Genomic DNA, 15,169 nt, shown 5'->3' with positions numbered 1-15,169 from the left:
GCTGTTGATTTGTCTCAGATGGAGTAGCACCCACTGGAAATTCATCCAACATTGCGACTTCCTCATCTTCCTGCTCCTGATCCTTGACGGCTTGATCAATGACACTACACAATGCATGCTCCAGAAAGAAGGCGTAAGGTATGATGTCACTTATAGCGCCCTGGCCGTGACTGACCAGTTTGGTGATCTCATCGAATGGCCGCAGAAGTCTGCATGCATCCCGCATGAGCAGCCACTGGCGAGGTGAAAAAACCCAAGCTCCCCAGAACCTGTCCTGCCACAGAGTTCGAACAGGTAGTCGTTAACTGCACATTTCTGCTTGAGCAGCCTATCAAGCATATGCAATGTTGAGTTCCATCACGTCAGTCAGTCACAAATAAGATGCCTGACGGGCAGGTTGTATCGCTGCTGAATCTCAGCAAGGCGAGCCATGGCTGTGTAAGATCTTCGGAAATGGCCCGAAATTTTCCTGGCCTGCCGCAAGACGTCCTGGACCCCAGGGTATTTGCCAACGAATCGCTGCACCACCAAGTTCAGGACGTGTGCCATGCATGGCACGTGTGTTATTTTTCTCTGTTTCAGCGTGCTCAGCAGATTGGCACCGTTGTCGCACACCACATTACCAACTGTCAAATTCAGCGGTGTCAGCCACTGATCTGCCTGTGAATGCAAAGCTGAAAGGAGTGCAGGACCAGTGTGGCTCTTGGCTCCCAGGCACAACAAACGCAGCACAGCATGGCAACGTCTCACCTGGCATGTGGAATAGGTTCTGGGGATCTTGGGCGTCACAGTGGAAGAGACGGTAGCAGTGGAAGAGGAGGAGTCAGCCGAGGAGGAGAGGGAGGATGGAGGAGGAGGAGGAGGAGAAAAAGAGGCAGGCCTGCTTGCAATCCGTGGCGGTACAACTAAATCTACACGGTTGCCCCGGGTTAAATGCTTGACGGCCGTCAGAAGGTTCACGCAGTGGGCAGTAAAAGTGATATACCTTCCCTGCCAGTGTTTGCTAGACCATGTATCTGTGGTCAGATGTATCTTGGCACCAACTCTGTTTGCCAGAGATATATAAACTTGCCGCTGAACATGGCCATGCAGCTCTGGAATGCCCTTCTGCGAGAAATATTTCCGGCGTGGGACCTTCCATTGTGGTGTTGCAATGGACACAAATTTACGAAAGGCCTCCGAGTCCACCAGTTGATATGGCAGTAGTTGGCGGACTATCAGTTCCGACAAGCCAGCAGTCAAACGTTGGGCAAGAGGGTTATCCGGTGTCATCATTTTTTTCCGCTCCAACATTTGGACCACAGAAGCCAGCCTTTTTCCAGAACTACGTGACGACGGCATCATGGCAGGTGGAGTGGAGGACAAATGTAAGGAGAGAGGAGAAGAAGAAGGAGAAGGGGCTGGATGGTGAGAGCCTGGAGTGTGGCTTTGTGGGTTCTGACGGTGTTGCTCCCACTGGGCTCGGTGATGGGAGTTCAGGTGCCTTCTTAAGGCGGTTGTCCCTAGGTGAGTGTTGGGCTTACCGCGACGTATGCGTTGACTGCAAAGGCTGCAGATGGCAACACTGTTGTCAGCAACGGACACATTAAAAAAAGCCCACACTGCTGAGCCATGTGCCGGCGTCCTGGGAGCGCCAGATGTGACTGTACATGATTGATGGCTCGCTCCTGATACATTTGTAGTTTGCTTTGTACCTCTTGTGCAATCCAAGTTCTGCCTTCCTCTCCTCCCTATCTCCCAGTCTGTCTCTCCCTCTGAACTCCCTTCCTCTTCCTCTCTTGTAGCCACCCACATGACGTCCATAGACTCGTCATCATCCACGTCACCTTCCCCACCACTAACAATCGAGATCTTGGAGTAGGCAGCAAAAGCAGGGACCAACCTCCTTGGGCTGATCTGGGTACTGTCGTCAGACTGTTGAGTGGTGGCTGTTGCTACCTCCTCTTCCTGATCTGATTCCAACAATGGCTGCCCATCACAAATGTCTTGTGATGGATTGGAAAATAATTCCAGTGACTCAAGCGGAGGGTATGTGGTGGTGGTGTCTTTGGGGTTGCACACAGCAGAGAGTGAAGAGGGTGCAGATAGAGAGGATGAGGAGGGTGCAGAAGAGGAAGGCTGAGTGAGCCACTCAACCAAGTCTGGTGCGTTCTTTGACGTAATTGCATGCTGCTTTTGGAACTTCACACTTTGGCTCCGGCCTACTGCTCCTGCCCTACCCCAACCACGCCTGCGTACAAGTCTGCCTCTTCCTCTGCCTGTCATGTTTTTTAATTACCCTATCACAAAAGTCTCTAGTGCAGTGATGGCGAGCCTTGGCACTCCAGATGTTTTGGAACTACATTTCCCATGATGCTCAACTACATTGCAGAGTGCATGAGCATCATGGGAAATGTAGTTCCAAAACATCTGGAGTGCCAAGGTTCGCCATCACTGCTCTAGTGAATCGCAGTATATCTGGAAAAGGTAGATAACACCCCGCTTCAATCTGTGGTATTGGGGGGGGGCACAGGTTTATTACAACAGTTCTACAAATAATTGGCCAGTAACTGTTGTCACTGTGTGTAGCACAGTCAATACAGCAAGAGAGGCCACATTTTTGCAGGACTAAAATACACTCTTAGAAAAGAATACTGTTAAATAACACCCCACTTCAATATGTGGTATTGGGGGGCCACTGGTTTATCACACCAGTTGTTCAAAAAATTGGCCAGGGAGTTTGGCACTGTGTGTATCAGACTTAACTCAGCAAAAGAGGCAATATTGTTGCAGGACACAAATACACTTGTAAAAGTATACTCAGATAACACCCCACTTCAATATGTGGTATTGGGGGGCCACTGGTCTATCACACCAGTTGTTCAAAAAATTGGCCAGGGAGTTTGGCACTGTTTGTAGTATTGCTGCAGCAATGCTCAGTTACCACACCTGTCACAATGCTGCACAGTGCACAATAATACTACTAATCCACTATAATATGCTTTTTACAAAGTATATTATACTGTGGATTACCCTCCTCCCCTCCCCTTTTTAGTGCACTGCACAGCAATACCAAAAAATTTGCAGCCCCTTAAATGACATTAACAGAGCAATTTGTGTGACTGCTGCCAATCTCTAACTGCCCCTAAAGCACAGACTGGATACCTGCCCCTAACCTGAAAAGAGACTGGACCTATACCAAAATACCAGCCCTTTAAATGACTTTTGTGGACATTAACAGAGTGATTTGCGTGACTGCAGCCGATCTCTCTAACTGCCCCTAAAGCACAGACTGGATATCTGTCCCTAACCTGAAAAGAGACTGGACCTATCCCGAAATACCAGCCCTGAAAAGGACTTTTGTGGACATTAACAGAGCAATTTGTGTGACTGCTGCCGATCTCTAACTGCCCCTAAAGCACCGACTGGATACCTGCCCCTAACGTGATAAGATACTAGTAGACCTACACCAAAATACCAGCCCTGAAAAGGACTTTTGTGGATCTTCACAGAGCTATTTGTGTCTGGCAATCTCTTCCTCATGAGCACAGGCAACCTCTCTATGCTGGCAAAAATCAGAATGTGAAATGGCCGACAGCTCAGGTCTATGTATAGGGTAGGGGGCATGTCCATGTGCTGAAATGTTTTAATTGGCTGTCCCGTTCCACCTGACGGCTGTGTCATGGGTCAAAGTTCGTCTGAATGAAAAAGAAAATGGCGGCGCAGACATCTTCGCGAACATCGGCCAAAGTCCGACTTTTCGTGAATTTGCGAACAAGCAAAATTTGCCACGAACCAACTGCCGGGCGAACCGCAAGCCCATCTCTAGTCACCATCATAAATTTTGGATGGTCAGACCGTGGCCGTTGGATGCCATAGGAAAACAAAATAGGGGAAAAGAAAGAAAGAGAAAAAAAAGGAAGGACTTACTCAAGTTCTAACTGGACTAACAAAAAAAAAAAGAAAACAAAAGAAAAAGAATGTACCTAGTCTGATACTCAAACTGCCTAGAAAAAAAACCTAAGCAGGGGCCTATAGGTAACAAGAGCCTGCTAAGGGTCCTAAACCCACTCCTAAAAAAAAAAATGAATGAAAAAAGAAAAAGCGGGAAAAGAGGGATCCTGAAAGAGCCATTACTCTGCAAATGACTACCTGATTAAGTGAACCTGTAGATAACCCAAGGAAGGGAAGAGCCCTGGACGTTATCATCAAACCAAGGATTTATATTCACAGGGCAATGCTACACGGGCTGGAGGCCCCCTCCCAAAATATTACTCTCGGTCCCAACTCTCTTCGTGTTCACTTTACATTTTTAATAAGGCAAACCTAACCCTATTACTAAAAAAACACATAAAACATAGTCAATACGAGACATTTCACACACAGGTAAGCTATATACCTCCCAATCCAGAGGCTCTATCCCAGGGTCAGGATTGAGGTTGTTGAGGGAGAGACAATCTCCCATCAAAAGATAGGACCCCAATTAAAGGGATTTAAAGTAATCATGTTAGCTAAAGGGAAAAAATGGAGGCAAGTTCAAACAGTATTCTATGCAGGGTATAAGTGGGTCCTTAGGAACCCCATGTTGTCTGTACAACTCAGGCTCCTCAACCAAAACATAATAAAAAAAAATAATACATGAGCCCGTCTGGCCCACAAAAAAACCCTTGTGGTATAAACCTGTCTGCGGAGGCACTTAATTTGTATGGTGAGAAAAATCACAATCTCAAGAGGGAACGCCAACCCCTGCAACCCTGGTCCATCCTGCCTGGGTGCAGAGGAAACAGCACTCACCCCCTTCCCCCCACAGTCCTTGTTACAGAAAGAGGGAAAACAAATCGCCAATTTTTCGTCAGGAAAAAAAAAATCACCAATTTATGGCAGGAAAAAAAAACAAAAACACATAAATTAACAGTGTCAAGTAAACAATGTTCTAAAAAATATATAATCAGAATTATATTCTACTCACTGGTACAATCCAGTCAGTTAAGGATCAGACTTTTCTGTAAATAGAACTATGTGATTTTTGGGGCTCAATCATCGAGCGCGACCACTCTCTGGTGGTCTTTGAGATTTTCCAGAAGCAATGCGTGCAGGTTGCCAAGGTTGCCATGCAGGTGGCGATGAAAATCTTAGCATCGGAGGGTCTGGCCATGGCTCCAATTCCACCACTGGTAGCCCAAGATTTTTTTTTAAACATGTTTATTGGGTTTTTAGAATACAAAACTGTGAATAAATAAAATGAACAAAGTCAGATAAACCAAGTCAAAATACAAACGTAAAGAAGAAAAATGTCCAGGGGAGACATATGGCTACTCAGTAGTAATACGGAAGAGCACATAATGGACAATGGAGGGGGGGGGGTGGTAAGAGAAGGGGGGAGAAAGTGGGAAGGGAGGGGGGGGGTGAGCCTGTACTTGTCGTCTTAGGAAAGAGCATATTGGATGTGACATGATTACCAGAAAAAAGAGAAAATGCATGGAACCAAAGATGATATAAACCTATGTGATACCAAGGGTGCAGATTAGCGTTAACAATGCCTATGAAATAAGCAGGTTAGCCTGGACTGTCAGGGGGAAATACTTTCAGTTTACCAAGGGAATTGGCTAGATCGCGAGTTAAGTACCACTCAGTATATCTAAAGGGGTGTATCATATTAACCAAATCTTCCCTGGGCAATGAATGTTCCAAGAATTTTCTCCATCATGAGAAGAATCTGTGTGTGGACCGAAAGTTAGTCAAAATTGCATCAAGTCTTTCCAGGTTGCAGAGTAACAACAGAGACTGTTGCACCAGTTTCAGACTGGGAGGGGGGGGGGTTTAATCTAAGTGGACATGATAGACCTGCAGGCTGTTAATAAACAGAGGTGAGTCCATTGTGAAAGTGAGTGATCCGTAACAACTGATCCTGGAAGGTTCACAGCCAAAAAGACATATGAGAAGGTCTTTCGGTAAATGATGGTTGGTGATCTCTCATACATATGTAAGAACCTTGTCCCAGAACTTGCTGATACTGGGGCAATCCCAGAGGTGATGCAGCAGGGTGGGGCGCAATGTTTTGCACCAAGGACATTGAGCCTGAGTGGGATCATCCGAGTTATGACGAAAGGGGTAGTAAGCAGAGTGCATTATTTTGAAATGCGTCTCTCACCATGTTTCCATGCCATGTACTCGTTTGTAACTTTTTTTAGAAGTTTCTCTGGGAGAGCTTCATCACCAAAGATGCATGACCATTTCTTAAAGAGAGCCAGCTGGTGCTTGTCCGAATTGTGGGAGACAAGGTGTGTGTATAAGTTGGAAATGGAGTAGTCTTTACGTTGGAGCACTATATCAATAAAGGATTTCTGAAAGGGATTGGTTTGTGGTCCACAACATGTTCGTAGGTAGGAAATAATTTGGTGGTGGTGGAAGTAATGAAACGAGGGTAAAAAAAACTCCTGGCGGAAAGAATGGAACAATTTAGGTTTGCTGGTGCAGTCCTCATACAAAGAAGAAATAGTGACTAGTCCAAGAGATTTCCAGAGTCCAAAGGCTTTGTGTGAGGTTGAGGGGAGGAACATGGGGTTCCCTTGAATCGTGAGGTGACTGGACATATTTGAGGGTAGCCCTAATATTCTCTGCACCTCCCGCCATGCCACCACCGTGTCTCTTATGACAATGTTATCTTTAGGATGAGCCGGTAAGGACCTGATCTAAGAGTGGAGGATAGCCTGCAGGGAGTACGGGTATACCAGAGCAGCCTCAAGTTCAAAATAAGAATATCAAGATGTCTCGGAGAGCCAGTCCAGCCCCTGTCTAAGTAAACAAGCTAGGTTATATAGGTGGATATTGGGCAGACCGCCCCACCCTCAGACTTCGGGAGAGATAATTTTTGAAGTGCGATACAAGGTTTTTTAGAGGACCACAGAAAAGCAGACATCGCCTTATGAATTTTTTGTACGTCAGAGTGTTTCATCAGCATCGGAAGTTTTTGTAAAGGGTATAGTAGGCACGCAAATGACACCATCTTAAATAAGTGACATCTCCCGATGAGCGAAATAGGGAGGGCCACCCAGCTCTCCAGTTCAGCATCAATTTTAGAAATAATAGGAGGATAGTTAAGACAGTATAATGAGGATGGGTCTTGTCCTAGGCGTATGCCTAGGTAAGTAATAGACTGGGAGGCCATCGCAAAAGGGATGATCTGGATAGGTGTGTGTGTAAGTCAAGCACCTCGCGTTTATCAAAATTTATCCTAAAGCCCGAGCTGAGATGGAATGTCTCAAAGAGTTCCCTAAGTCTGGAAAAGTCAGATGGAGGGTCAGTGAAGAACAGTAATATATCGGAGCAGAGGACTTGGTCCCCTACTGTGATGCCACTAACTCCCTCAGGGGAGTTGAGGATCCTAGAGAGGAGTTCAATGGCAATATTGAAGAGAAGGGAGGATAGTGGGCAACCCTGACGTGTTCCTTTTGTTAAATGGATGGGATCAGAAGTAAAGCAAGGAGTAGACAATTTAGCCATTGAGGATTTATACATCTGTTGGAGAAATAGGAGAATTGGACCTGAGAATCCAAATGTCTCCATTACTTTAAAGAGCCAGGCAAAACTGATGTTGTCAATGCCTTTTTGGCATCTAAGAAGATAAGGGCCGTGTCATTTAGAGGATGTCTTTTGGCGTGTTTGAGTGCTAGTGGTACCCATCAAATGTTCAATGTCGTGGAACGACCATCCACAAAACCAGATTGAGCGGGGTGGAGAATGGTAGGGAGTAAATGAGCAAGACGTGTGGCAATCAGAGAGGATCTTGGCGTCAACATTGATTAAAGAGATTGGTCGATTTGATCCTGGTAGCAGAGGATATTTGCCCTTTTTAAAAATGAGTTTGATGTGGGCCTGTGATCCCGTCAGAAGGTAGGGACCACCTGCACATATTGATTGCAAGACAGGAAGCAAGGCATCAGGGATGAAATCATTGGTGAGTTTATAAAATTCAGCTGAATAGCCTTCGGGGCCAGGAGCTTTAGCGGATGACTTGATAATGGCTTTTACCTCCTCTATTGAGATGGGGCATTGAGGGAAGCTAGTTCGGATTGTGTGAGATGTGGCAGCTGGACCCTATCTAGTAGTGACTGAGTGGCTACTTGGTCTATAGGGTCATCAGAATATAGTGCAATGTAGTAGTCTACAAGCGTTTTGCTGATATATTTTGGTGATGTAACAAGGGTGCCAGCATCAGACTTAAGATCAGTGATATGTGTAAGACGGTGGGTACCCAAGCATAATTTAGCTAATAGTTTACCAGCCTTATGGCCGAATTTATGGTAGTGCAGTGAGTAATAAGATGACTTGGCCACTTCTTCTTGTTCTGCCCATAGATCAAAAGAGGATTTAACCAATTGCCAAGTTTTCACAGCTTGAGGAGTACGATTTAAGGTTAGAGCCTCGTGGGCCAGACATAGTCCCAAGCTGGCCTTCTGAAATTGTTTCTTAAATTGAGAAGAAAAGAGATAATCTTGCCTCTTTAAAATACTTTACCTGCCTCCCAATATAGGTTCGGGTCAGTAACGAGATGGGCTGCATTGGTGGAGGCGTACTCCTCCCAGGCAGGTCAGAACATGTGTTGATAGATCCGAGAAAACGAATGGTGAGGAGGGGAAAAAAACGAGCGGGTGAGTAGCTCACCAGACGTCAGTCAAGTGAGCAGAAGAGATCTGTCGGGCCAGTAGCATAGGTTCCAGGGTAGTGTGTAGATAGCAATCAGGGGATTGTAATCGAGGGTTGGTCTGGTCTTCGAGTGGATGCATGACTGAATTAAAGTCCCCACCGATTAAATGAAGAGTGTCAGGAGTTTGTAAAAATTCACACCAGACCCTCATCCTTGATTAGGTATTTTAAGAGGAGATGTTACACAAACAGAACAAAAAATGACATGGTGCCGGAAAAAGGGAGGGGCATCACGTGAGAGCTCCCCCCATATAGAACCTTCTCATGTACCATGGTGTAAATCCATCATCAATCATGTCGTCCAGTGATGTAGACCCGTGTGTAATAATCCTCTCCTTATGGACTCTTGCCACAACTGACTGCTAGCAGGCTGCTGAATATCAATAAGCTGTCTGGTGATGATGCTTGATGTTATTGACCAAATATGGTATTGACAATATTTAGTCAATGATCTAAACTGGGATGTTTGTTTAAAATTTCCAACAATCAAGCAGGCAGCGAAACACAACCAATAATTCTTGTGAGCTGTACAGCAGGAAGTTGTAATTTAGTGGTGGTAGCAATAGTAAGTAGTAGTAATGAATTCCTGCTGCCGAAGGAGAAGATATGGGTGACTGAATATGGGCAAATCTTGGCATTTAGCTCATCCAATCTACAAGCTGTAAAAGCAAGAGTTTGAATGAACCTATTAAGACCAGTTTGTCTTGTGGTTTTCCAAACTGCAAACAGGTCACATCTCATCTCTATTAGATATCAATTATTCAAATTGGCCAGAAATAGAACAAAATTGAGTTTTAAAATGTGACTTTTAACTACACATTGGCAAACTCATCACAAACATGCAACATTTTTAAGCAGTGATTTACTGATTGCCATGCAGTCTTTTCCCTGTCACACAGTCTATGTAAATGGGTAAAATTCCATATGACATAAAAATTGCTACAATCAAAAGTTTGGTTTACACATGGCTCACCAAGCGTTTTCATGTGTCAGAATATTTGAACATATACACAAACATTCGCCTCCATCTAAACTTTAATTCAGAATATATGCACTTGTAATGTGTTGGGTATACTTATGTAAACAAGTGCCTTGCCAGTTGAAGTAACTGCATTAACATAGCTGAATGTCAAAGAAATGAAACTATTATGTGATTTTTTTTCTAAATACTACAACACAAAGCAGCAAGACAATAGCCGGTGCTTAAAAATATACACACGCTGCACCATTTTTGTATCACCTATTCTGCATGCATTAAAAAGTGAAAACAACTAAGATATTTTTAAAACTACATAATAATGGTAAATGATAAATATTTGTAATCTATATGTAGAATCCTTTATAAGAAAAAAAAAAAAAAAACTTTTAAGTGTACTTATAACCAATGTTTTTTTACCATTTTGGAAATTCAACCAAAGTGAGGGGATATCCTTTTGGAGAGCTGTCCCAGAAAAGGTGTCCCCACTGGAAGATCTCTTCTTACCTTGTTCTAGGGACAGCTCTAAATTTTAGATTTTCCCTCAAATTCTTTCTCAGTGATAAATTCCTGAGGAAGGCACGTAGTCCCTTGTGTTGTCACGCGTAGGGGAGGGGCCAGGCGAGTGTCGGTGATTGGAGGTTTATCACAGCAGCTGCTACGCTGCATCAGGATCGTACTGCAATAGGTGTATGCTCGGCCATCTGTCATCCTATGCTATGTGAACTTATCCTATGTGAAAACACCCATGGGAGTGGAATTTATTATTTTAAATAACGTCAGTTTTATCAGATGATATCTGCACTAGGGATGATCGAACGGTTCGGGTCGACCATCAGTTCGACCCGAACATTGACTGTTCAAAATTCGGCCGAAAAAGTTCGGAATTTGGCAACCAGAACCGACCAAAATGCAATGGGACAAGAACTGGGCTTTAAAAGCGCGTGATTGTACCAGAACCATCAGTAAAAGCCAATTGAGGGGGCAGGAGGATGCTAGGAATGTGATTGGAGTGACTAGGGGGTCCAGAGGCCAATCAGTAGTGAATACGCCCCCCAGTATATAACATAGCCCCGCCAAATCTCTGTAACGCTCTTGCGTTTTTTGTTAGTGAATGGATTTGCAGCTGCAGAATTATTACACTCAGTAGTCATGTAGAGATGTGTTGAACAAACATATCCAACTCTCAGGACTCATCACCGTGCACAGCCTGCTTTATGCAAATATACATACACTCAATATGATGTTCCTGGAGTGATAGGATGTATATGATAGTATAGAGGTGAGAGACAGGCGTTAGAAATAGTGAGCACTCAGTAGTAATATTCAGGAGAGTGGTAGGTGATGATAGGTAGTATGCAGATAGGTTTAGCAATCATGTATAGTAACAGGTGGTAGGGGACAGCAGATGAAGTATACAAGAGAGAGTAACCTAGTGCAATGATGTAGATGATGGTAGGCTCAAGAGCTAGCAATCTATGAAGTTATGCAGATGATAGAAATAGTGCTTACATAGTAACAGTCCTTTAGTATGCAGAGGTAGATAGTGTAAGTTAGTTAGGAAGAAATCCCCTGTGGGGTACTTATCACTAGTTGGGTTAGTAGTAGCAAGGTCCAGTAGCAAGAGAGTGATCCGGTAGCGAGATACGGGATCGGTAGCGAGGTTCCGGTTTTGTTCAGGCAAAGGAATAGCTAGAAGCTCCGGCAGCATAGGACAAGACTGGTCAAGCATGCGGTTTGAACGAGCAATGAGTGAGAGAAAACCGGCGATTGAAATAGCCGCTCATAGCGGCGCTCGGCGATGATGTCATCGTTCTTAAAGGTGTATGCGTTCCACCTAGTTAGCAAGGTGGGACGCAATATTAAGGTAGAAATGGGAAATAAGGGTACCAAGGGTACCAGAATCTTACAATCTCTAGCATTGTAATACAGGGCTGGGGAAGAGAGTGGAAGCAGTTCTGTTACTCCTGCTTCAAAGTGTCATTTAGCAATTATTAGTGTGAGGAAAGGGATATCTAGTGTAGTTAGGGTACTATTTTTCTACTATAGTTAGATTTAATAATTTAGTTTCTGTAGGGAAAGTGTTAAGTGTCAGGGGGACCGTAGTGTAGTGTAGGGTTAACTGACTCTGACTGCTATGGCAGGGTGACCAAACCCTTCCATGTCAGGGTAACCGCCATAGAAAAAAGATTTTTTCTATTAGAATTGCAGTAGAGCAGGATAGTGGCTTCGCTAGTTTCACACCTGGCCATTTTTGTTGCAGGCGTTTTATTGGGCTTTTTTGTGGACGTCTTTGGAGGCAGGCATGACATCTGAACTTCTGTGTAGGGGTATATATACACACACACATGTATGTATATATACACATACACATATATAGGTGTGAAAGTAGCAGAACCCTATGCCTGCGCTAATGAAATAATTAGCAGGCATAGGGCTACGCTCCTATCACACCTATATGTGTGTATGTGTATAAATACAAATAAGTGTGTGTGTATATATATACCCCTATACAGAAGTTCAGATGTTATGCCTGCCTCCAAAGACACCCAAAAAATGCCCCGAAAAAACGCCTGCAACAACACACCTGGGCGTTTTTTTTGCAGGCTTTTTTTGGGCATTTTTTGGGTGTCTTTGGAGGCAGGCATGACATCTGAACTTCTGTGAAGGGGTATATATACACACACATGTATATATATATACACATACACATATATAGGTGTGAAAGTAGAAGAACACTATGCCTGCGCTAATGAAATAATTAGCAGGCATAGGGCTCCGCTCCTATCACACCTATATGTGTGTATGTGTATAAATACACATAAGTGTGTGTGTGTATATATACCCCTATACAGAAGTTCAGATGTTATGCCTGCCTCCAAAGACACCCAAAAAATGCCCAAAAAAAATGCCTGCAACAACACACCTGGGCGTTTTTTTTGCAGGCGTTTTTTTGGGCATTTTTTGGGCGTCTTTGGAGGCAGGCATGACATCTGAACTTCTGTGAAGGGGTATATATACACACACATGTATGTACAGTGGGTACGGAAAGTATTCAGACCCCCTTAAATTTTTCACTCTTTGTTATATTGCAGCCATTTGCTAAAATCATTTAAGTTCATTCTTCTTCCTCATGAATGTACACATAGCACCCCATACTGACAGAAAAACACAGAATTGTTGACATTGTTGCAGATTTATTAAAAAAGAAAAACTGAAATATCACATGGTCCTAAGTATTCAGACCCTTTGCTGTGACACTCATATATTTAACTCAGGTGCTTTCCATTTCTTCTGATCATCCTTGAGATGGTTCTACACCTTCATTTGAGTCCAGCTGTGATTGATTATACTGATTGGACTTGATTAGGAAAGCCACACACCTGTCTATATAAGACCTTCCAGATCACAATGCATGTCAGAGCAAATGAGAATCATGAGGTCAAAGGAACTGCCTGAAGAGCTCAGAGACAGAATTGTGGCAAGGCACAGATCTGGCCAAGGTTACAAAAAGATTTCTGCTGCACTTAAGGTTCCTAAGAGCACAGTGGCCTCCATAATCCTCAAATGGAAGACGTTTGGGACGACCAGAACCCTTCCTAGAGCTGGCCGTCCGGCCAAACTGAGCTATCGGGGGAGAAGAGCCTTGGTGAGAGAGGTAAAGAAGAACCCAAAGATCACTGGGGCTGAGCTCCAGAGATGCAGTCAGGAGATGGGAGAAAGTTGTAGAAAGTCAACCATCACTGCAGCCCTCCACCAGTCAGGGCTTTATGGAAGAGTGGCCCGACGGAAGCCTCTCCTCAGTGTAAGACACATGAAAGCCCGCATGGAGTTTGCTAAAAAACACCTGAAGGACTCCAAGATGGTGAGAAATAAGATTCTCTGGTCTGATGAGACCAAAATAGAACTTTTTGGCCTTAATTCTAAGCGGTATGTGTGGAGAAAACCAGGCACTGCTCATCACCTGTCCAATACAGTCCCAACAGTGAAGCATGGTGGTGGCAGCATCATGCTGTGGGCGTGTTTTTAGCTGCAGGGACAGGACGACTGGTTGCAATCGAGGGAAAGATGAATGCGGCCAAGTACAGGGATATCCTGGACAAAAACCTTCTCCAGAGTGCTCTGGACCTCAGACTGGGCCGAAGGTTTACCTTCCAACAAGACAATGACCTTAAGCACACAGCTAAAATAACGAAGGAGTGGCTTCACAACAACTCCTTGACTGTTCTTGAATGGCCCAGCCAGAGCCCTGACTTAAACCCAATTGAGCATCTCTGGAGAGACCTAAAAATGGCTGTCCACCAACGTTTACCATCCAACCTGACAGAACTGGAGAGGATCTGCAAGGAGGAATGGCAGAGGATCCCCAAATCCAGGTGTGAAAGACTTGTTGCATCTTTCCCAAAAAGACTCCTGGCTGTATTAGATCAAAAGGGGGCTTCTACTAAATACTGAGCAAAGGGTCTGAATACTTAGGACCCTGTGATATTTAAGTTTTTCTTTTTTAATAAATCTGCAACAATGTCAACAATTCTGTGTTTTTCTGTCAGTACGGGGTGCTATGCGTACATTCATGAGGAAGAAGAATGAACTTAAATGATTTTAGCAAATGGCTGCAATATAACAAAGAGTGAAAAATTAAAGGGGGGTCTGAATACTTTCCGTACCCACTGTAGGTGTGATAGGAGCGTAGCCCTATGCCTGCTAATTATTTCATTAGCGCAGGCATAGGGTTCTGCTACTTTCACACCTATATATGTGTATGTGTATATATACATACATGTGTGTGTGTATATATACCCCTACACAGAAGTTCAGATGTTATGCCTGCCTCCAAAGACGCCCAAAAAATGCCCAAAAAAACGCCTGCAACAACACACCTGGGCGTTTTTGTTGCAGGCGTTTTTTGGGCATTTTTTGGGCGTCTTTGGAGGCAGGCATGACATCTGAACTTCTGTGTAGGGGTATATATACACAAACACACACTTATATGTATTTATACACATACACACATATAGGTGTGATAGGAGCGTAGCCCTATGCCTGCTAATTATTTCATTAGCGCAGGCATATATATACCCCTACACAGAAGTTCAGATATTATGCCTGCCTCCAAAGATGCCCAAAAATGCCCAAAAAAATGCCTGCAACAAAAACGCCCAGGTGTGTTGTTGCAGGCGTTTTTTTGGGCATTTTTTTAAGCGTCTTTAGAGGCAGGCATAACATCTGAACTTCTGTTTAGGGGTATATATACACACACACTTATATGTATTTATACACATACACACATATAGGTGTGATAGGATAGGAACATAGCCCTATGCCTGCTAATTATTTCATTAGCGCAGGCATAGGGTTCTGCTACTTTCACACCTCTATATGTTTATGTGTATATATACATACATGTGTGTGTGTATATATACCCTGTAATGGAAATATTGAATTCTAGTGTTTTTTTTTACCTGAAATGGACATTATTCTGTTTATTAATATGAATAACAGTGAAAT

Source organism: Pelophylax lessonae (assembly GCF_965119305.1).
Source record: "Pelophylax lessonae genome assembly, chromosome: 2".
NCBI classification, from domain to species: Eukaryota; Metazoa; Chordata; class Amphibia; order Anura; family Ranidae; genus Pelophylax; species Pelophylax lessonae.
Note: the sequence above shows the minus strand (reverse complement) of the source record.